Genomic DNA, 8427 nt, shown 5'->3' on the forward strand with positions numbered 1-8427 from the left:
CATGTGACATCACTTAGATGTTGTAGGGCGTTATGTACCATTACAACATGTGACATCACTTAGATGTTGTAGGGCGTTATGTACCATTAGAACATGTGACATCACTTAGATGTTTCACGAAGAGGAGAATCATGGTCTATTAAATAACAAACCCTGAGAATCCTAACCTTGTGTTGAGCCATTTACTCACTCTCTCCACAACCACTGACTTACCCTTTGCAGGCGAAGTCGCAACCGAGGTCAAGGATGTCGTTGGTGAAGAGGACGAGACACTCCCGTTCACAATCTTGCTCGGTAGCGTCACTGCCAAACTTATTCACTACAGCGCTAACCAGATTGTGGATTTCTCCATGGTCGAGAACTACAACACAGAGTGAGTGAGGGAATGGGTGTTTTCAAATCAGCATTATTCAGATTTATATCTCGATGATCTTTCAAACTAGAAACTATGTATGTAAATGAACTCGCATTGTATATTCACAGCGTCCATTCCCTGGGCAAGCCATATGCACATTTGATCTGCACGCAAAAGACAGCCTTCGGCTCTTCCGGGAAAATCTCTGACGCAAGTAAAAGAAAGTGTTGTGTTCGGATGTTTCGCCGAAGTCCATATCCGGCTGAGTCAGGTATACTTTCAAGGGTTTGTTGTTTGCATGCCAGTGTTTGTTTCTCGAACATATACATATTTACGTTATATATTTTGAGATGATTTCTTAGCTTCAGAATGTTACTTACTGTTTGCGAGCAGGGCTTTCTTCTCGCCAAAAGCCAGAGGCAGGAGACAGAGGAGGAAGATGGCGACCTTCATGTTTTAGTTTCTGCCTCAGACACAAAGATGAAGAATGATAATTCTTAACGTTCTTGTAAATCATCATCAGGTAATGTGTTGACAAGTGGAGAATGTGGAGGCACAATTATAAACGAGAAATTGCCCGAATGTATTATAAAATGAAGTTTTAGATAATTAAATACTATAAATAATTAAGTAAAACTTTTTTATCTGGGTATTATAATAGCATGTTTCACAAAATATGTCACGGACTCAAGATTCAAAACCACGAATTTTTCATTAGTTTGAAGCTTGAAAGTTTGTATTTTTCTGCTGATTTCAACAATGAGATGCATTGTTTCCTGAATGAGATCATCCACGGTCACAAGCCACCGTCTCCAAACTATAAATAAAACACCTTGCTATCCGTGTGTTTGCTGTTTAAAACCGTACTCGGCAATAGTCCAGCTATCTGGCGGTGGTCTGCCAATAATCGAGTCTGGACCAGACAATCCTGTGATCAACATCATGATCATCGTTCTACGTAACTAGGATGCGATGACATGAGTCAACCAAGTCAGCGAGCCTGACCACCAGTCTCATCTTACGACAAGCATGGGTTTCTGAAGACCAGTTCTAACCCAGATCTTCATGTGTTACCTTGCTATTCCAATGTGATCATGATCATTAAAAATTAGCTTAAAACGTTATATAAACTTTTCTAACTGGCACACACATCCCGAACAATTATATAATCGAGTTGTTTGGTATCCAATTGTTGAAAGATTTGCCTATTCACGTAGGAAGATGGGGTCTATTCCCCGGCGGGTGAAACGCGAGATGACCTTACAAGCTGGAATTGTTTCAAACGGCGTAGGCCCCATATTACAATACTTGGCCGGGCAGTTCATTGTGAAAGTGGCATAAGATCCTTCAAACACCACACCATCTATTGCACTTACCGTCGAAATCAGGGAGGATGACACTGACACTGCAAGAGTTTAGTATTTAAATCATTTTAGAATTTACACCACGTGTTTTTCAAACCAATCAACGCGTACACTGATTTTAGCTCCAAATCTGTGTTATCTTAGAAAAAAACATGCAGAATAAACGTACTGGGAACGTACGCCTTGCGATTGTAGGTTAATAATAAAACTCATGTCAGTATGCATGTGCGAAATATCCCAGAGAATATTTGATAGAAATTTCTTGGAAGTTGACGGGCAAAAAGTGGACAAGTGAATGGCTAAGAATTCCTTTATTATACTATAACAACGACGTTTTAGTATAGATCCTTTATCGTTGTCAAACAACAACAAACATGGTATGTAAATATAAGTAACAAAAGGATGATGAACAGAAACAACAATTGTCATACGTAATGAGTACAACATGAGAAGGTTAACAAATAGTCGTAACAACAGAAGGATAATATTTTAACAACGTTATGACCAGAAAACAAATTATAATCATGCCAATCAAATTACAAGGTGAAGTGATTGGAACATCTACTTACGTTAAGATGGAACATCCTTGATCTTGGGGAATGTGCCTGCTTCTGCTAGTTTTCTCTTTGTGATGTCGTGGAGGTTGACGAGGATTTTGACTTTTTGGAGTTGATGCTGGAATGGTCTGAGATGGATTTGATGGGTTTGTGATTTTGTGATCTTTGATTCTGGTGTTGATGGGTGCGATCTATCACCTACGTAGGGCTGCAATTCTATAAACTTTATCTGTTGGTTCTTGGGGTATAGTGGTGTTTCTGACATTGGTTCTCAGTTGGGTATTGAGGGAGGTGGAGCTGGTGAAAGAGGTGCCAATGCCGACTTGCTGGTGAAGGAGGAGTATGGAAGAGTGTCCTACTGGTGTAATGACAGTTACAAGGTCTTTCGAACCGTTTTGAGTCCATTAAGTGCATTCCGAACACCACCAGCCATTGTTACAGAGTTACAAAGTGATTCTTAAACAGATAGTTATGTCATAATCCTGTCGATGACTCCGTTTTCGTGGATATATAATTCGTTTAACCGCCTTGTGTTTGATTTGGGAGATTTGTTGCCCCTCTGACGTACATTTGGCCTGGTGTAATGCCAGATATGTGATCACTCTCTTGCCTCGACCTTCGTCAACGCAAAAATATGTTGAGGTGAGGTGAGGTGAAATTGGGTTTTACGTCGTGCTTGAGAATATGTCGCTCATATGACGACGTGCATGCATGTGTATGTGTATGTGCGCCTGCTTGTACTAGCCCAGACTGAAGCTGGTTTTATAGTGCTAGCCTACTGAGATACCATGCCGCAGTGAAGCATGAATACCGCACTCGTTATTATACTGACTCCAAGCCGACCAGTCCTTCTTGTACCCATTAATGCCGAGCGCCAGGCAGGGACCAACAAGTACCATATTGTAACGTCTTTTGGTATGACGCGGTCGGGGATCGAACCCGCGACCTTCCCCCCTCCGGGCTGACGCTCTAACCACTACACCACGGAGGCGGTCAAAGGCTAAGGCTATACCAATAGCATTTCACCTTATTAAACGTTGCAGGGAAAACAGATTAATCATATTGGTAGATAGCTCGTCGTGCCTGCATGCAGTCAAACACCATAAAATTGTCCACTCGTTTATAGCAGAAGTTTTGAAATGGCAAACATAAACATCCTGTTTTGCTGCCTACCCAGTTATATGTTGTATTATGGGAAATTCCAAGGCAGATTCTGCAGCTACACCCGTTCTTGAGAAGCCAGTATCAAGCAGTACTTTTCATACACTGACCTCAAATCTGTCACATGGCAATCCGTCAAAACATTAAACCTGCTATATGGCAATCCGTCAAAACATTAAACCCGCTATATGGCAATCCGTCAAAACATTAAACCCGTTCTATGGCAATACGTCAAAACATTAAATCCATTATATGGCAATCCGTCAAAACATTAAACCCGTTCTATGGCAATCCGTCAAAACATTAAACCCGTTATATGGCAATACGTCAAATACATTAAACCCGTTATATAGCAATCCGTTAAAACATTAAACCTGTTATATGGTAATATGTCGAAACATTAAACCTGCTATATGACAATGTGTCAAATACATTAAACCTGCTATATGGCAATCCGTCAAAACATTAAACCCGTTCTTTGGCAATACGTCAAAGCATTAAACCCGTTATATAGCAATCCGTTAAAACATTAAACCTTTTATATGGATATATGTCAAAACATTAAACCTGCTATATGACAATGCGTCAAATACATTAAACCTGCTATATGGCAATCCGTCAAAACATTAAACCCGTTCTATGGCAATACGTCAAAACATTAAACCCGTTATATAGCAATCCGTTAAAACATTAAACCTGCTATATGGTAATATGTCAAAACATTAAACCTGTTATATGGCAATACGTCAATGCATGAAACGTGCTATGTGGCAATACGTCAAAACATCAAGCCTGTTATAAGGCAATACGTCAAAACATTAAACCTGTTATATGGCAATACGTCAAAACATTAAACATGTAATATGGAAATACGTCAAAACATTAAACCTGTTATATGGCAATCCGTTAAAACAATAAACCTGTTATATGGCAATACGTCAAAACATTAAACGTGTTATATGGCATTACGTCAATGCACGAAACGTGTTATATGGTAATACGTCAATGCATGAAACGTGTTATATGGCAATACGTCAAAACATTAAACCTGGGATATGGCAATCCGTCAAAACTGTAATCCTGTTATATGGCAATACATCAAAACAATAAACCCCTCATATGGCAATCCGTCAAAACAGTAAACCTGTTATATGGCAATACGTCAAAACATTAAACCTGTCATATGGCAATACGTCAAAACATTAAACCTGTTATATGGCAATCCGTCAAAACCTTTAAGCCTGTTATATGGAAATACGTCAAAACATTAAACCTGTTATATGGCAATACGTCAAAACATGAAACCTGTTATATGACAATGCGTCTAAAACATTAAACCCGTTATATAGCAATCCGTTAAAAAATTACACCTGCTATATGGTAATATGTCAAAACATTAAACCTGCTATATGGCAATCCGTCAAAACAGTAAACCTGCTATATGCCAATACGTCAAAACATTAAACCTGTTATATGGCAATACGTCAAAACAGTAATCCTGTTATATGGAAATACGACAAAACATTAAACCCCTCATATGGCAATCCGTCAAAACAGTAAACCTGTTATATGCCAATATGTCAAAACATTAAACCTGTTATATGCCAATACGTCAAAACATTAAACCTGTTATATGGCAATCCGTCAAAACATTAAACCCCTTATATGACAATGCGTCAAAACATTAAACCTGTTATATGGCAGTCATTCAAAACATGAAACCTGTTATATGGCAATACGTAAAAACATTAAACCTGTTATATGGCAATACGTCAAAACATTCAACCTGCTATATGGCAATACGTCACAACATTCAACCTGTTATATGGCAATCCGTCAAAACATTAAACCTGCTATATGGCAATACGTCCAAACATTCAACCCGTTATATGGCAATACGTCAAAGCATGAAACCTGTTATATGGCAATACGTCAAAACCTTTAAACCTGTTATATGGAAATACGTCAAAACATTAAACCCCTTATATGGCAATACATCAAAACATTAAACCTGTTATATTGCAATACGTCAATGCACGAAACGTGTTATATGGCAATACGTCAAAACCTTAAACCTGTTTTATGGCAATACGTCAAAACATTAAACCTGTTATATGGCAATCCGTCAAAACATTAAACCCCTTATATGACAATGCGTCAAAACATTAAACCTGTTATATGGCAGTCATTCAAAACATTAAACCTGCTATATGGCAATACGTAAAAACATTAAACCTGTTATATGGCAATACGTCAAAACATTCAACCTGCTATATGGCAATACGTCACAACATTCAACCTGTTATATGGCAATACGTCAAAACATTAAACCTGTTATATGGCAATACGTCCAAACATTCAACCCGTTATATGGCAATACGTCAAAATACGTCAAAACATTAAACCTGCATGTCAAACATTTGAAACCTGTTATATGGCAATCCGTCAAACCATTAAACCTGTTATATGGCAATACGTAAAAACATTAAACCCGTTATATGGCAATCCGTTAAACATTTAACCCGTTATATGGCAATACGTCAACACATATTAAACCTGTTATATGGCAATACGTCAAAACATTAAACTGCTATCTTGTAATAATACGTCAAAACATTAACCCTGCTATGTAGCAAAACGTCAAAACATTAAACCTGTTATATGGCAATCTGTCAAAACATTAAACCTGTTATATGGCAATCCGTCAAAACATTAAACCTGTCATGTGACAATGCGTCAAAAAACATTTGGCAGCAAAGATGGAATAAGCAAGTAGCAACTAAGCTTCATGTCATACAACTCTTGATGGGGTATCGTGCCCTTACTGGTTTAATCGTCAAGATGACGTGGTCATACGAAGATGTCGCATTGGACATTCACATTATACTCATTCGGTTTTACTGACAGTACTATTGACAGTACCGTCAAGCACCTTTTGTTGCCATGTGTGGATTTTCACTCATTCGACAACGTTATCATAACGTGGTTCTAAGCATTTCATTTTAGCATATCTGAAGCAAATGAAACTATATCATGCGATGTAGATTTTAAATTCTCAATGTCAGTTGTTTACTGTTTAATGTTCGCCATAACTTTTATTCTATATTCGTTTCTAAAGGAAAAAGGAAAGACTTTCTGGCCACGAATAGATGCAATAGTGTTGATGCGGCTTAAAGCAACACTCACTCACTCACTCACTCACTCACTCACTCACTCACTCACTCACTCACTCACTCACTCACTCACTCACTCACTCACTCACTCACTCACTCTCACTCACTCACTCACTCACTCACTCACTCACTCACTCACTCACTCACTCACTCACTCATGGCATAGACTTGTGCCCGCCATATGTTCGTTACGCCACGTTCCCTAACTGTGGTGGCGTCATCAAGATCATTGGGACATATGTTTTCTCCCAGTCTATCCCAGTCCGACAAAAGGTAGGGTGACCGAATTTTAGTATACTGTGACCGTCGACGACCTTTTTCAACTGGAGTGATGACACGTACACCATGATCCCATTAAGGTACATGCCCTCAGATTACTTTCTTTCTAGCATACAGTTCAAGTCAGCTACTTTTCAAACTCATACTGTTTGGATTGTGGGATTGAATAAGTTTTAAGTCACTATTCCTGCAACATCAAGCGGAGAGACCAGAGAGGGGCTTCACAAGCGATACCCATGTGCGGAAACACTGGTGTCGCTTTAAACACTAGGTTGGTTGGTTGGGCTTTTAACGCGGCACTCAGCAATAATACAGCTATTTGCTGACGGTCTGCAAATAATCGAGTCTGGACCAGCCAAACAAGTGGTCAAAAGCATGAGCATGGATCAACGCAATTGGTATACGATGACATGTGTCAGCCATGTCAGCGAGCCTGACCACCCGATCCCGTTAATCGTCTCTTACGGCAAGCATTAATTCCTGAAGATCAGTCTAACCCGGATATTGACTGGTCGACACACTACCCTACCAATTGTTTTTTGGAAGAAGGTTCATTACATAATGTCCACCGACGGGTTATTTTGAAACAGAACGCAGACACATGTTTTTGCCCATGGATAGATGGACGGCTGCATTAAGATGGATTCAGGAAAATTACTTGTCAGCATTGAAAAAACCGTTGATAAAGTTACACTAAATGTGTCATTATTACATTTTGCTGAGCTCACACTACCTAATCACTTATGTTTAACGTTCACGAACTGCTCCTTCCTTCCTGAAATAGCTTGTTTCCACTGATAAGACATGGCGAAGGTTATTTTGGGTGCTTATATCTCACATGGAATACAATGTGCCATCTTGACCGGATTTCATGTTCACACCGACCAACAAACAAATGCCTCCAACAATTTGGGCGTGTTGGACTGGAAGTGTTCCTCGGCAATCTCATGTGTGAACAGGGCGATGGGGTAGCCTAGGTAGCCGAAGATCAGGTTTCGATTCACCACATGGGTACAATGTGTGAAGTCCATTTCTGGTGTTTCCCGCAGCGATATTGCTGGAATATTGCTAAAAGCAGCGTAAAACATTAATCACTCACTTACTGTCCTCGCAGCGGAATACCAGCTAATTTTCGGAATATTGTTTATTTTTATTTGTAACACTACAATAGTTGTAAATCACTACAATCCAATTGTAACTTTAACTTACAATCACTCCACCGTTCCTCAAAGCAATTGTAAGTTACAATAGTTGTAAGTTACAATCACTTTCGTGAGTTGCTTATGACCGTCTGTGGTCCATGCAGGTAGCAAAAAGCACTGTAAGTCCCCATGGTCCCTAGTAACTCCACCTTGAGTTGTTGGCGATCAAGCAATTTTACAGTCCGTCGATGACTGGGTATTTAATTACTTGTATTTATTGTGTATGTCCGTCATTTCTCGTCACTATATGGCTGAAATATTGCCGGGGTGACGTTAAATTTTAACTGACTCACTCACTCACCATGACCGTCTGTAACTTCCTTACGATCGATTGTT

The sequence above is a fragment of the Haliotis rubra genome, unplaced genomic scaffold (genome assembly GCF_003918875.1).
Source record: "Haliotis rubra isolate DU_JTF1 unplaced genomic scaffold, ASM391887v1 Scf261, whole genome shotgun sequence".
In the NCBI taxonomy this organism is placed as follows: Eukaryota; Metazoa; Mollusca; class Gastropoda; order Lepetellida; family Haliotidae; genus Haliotis; species Haliotis rubra.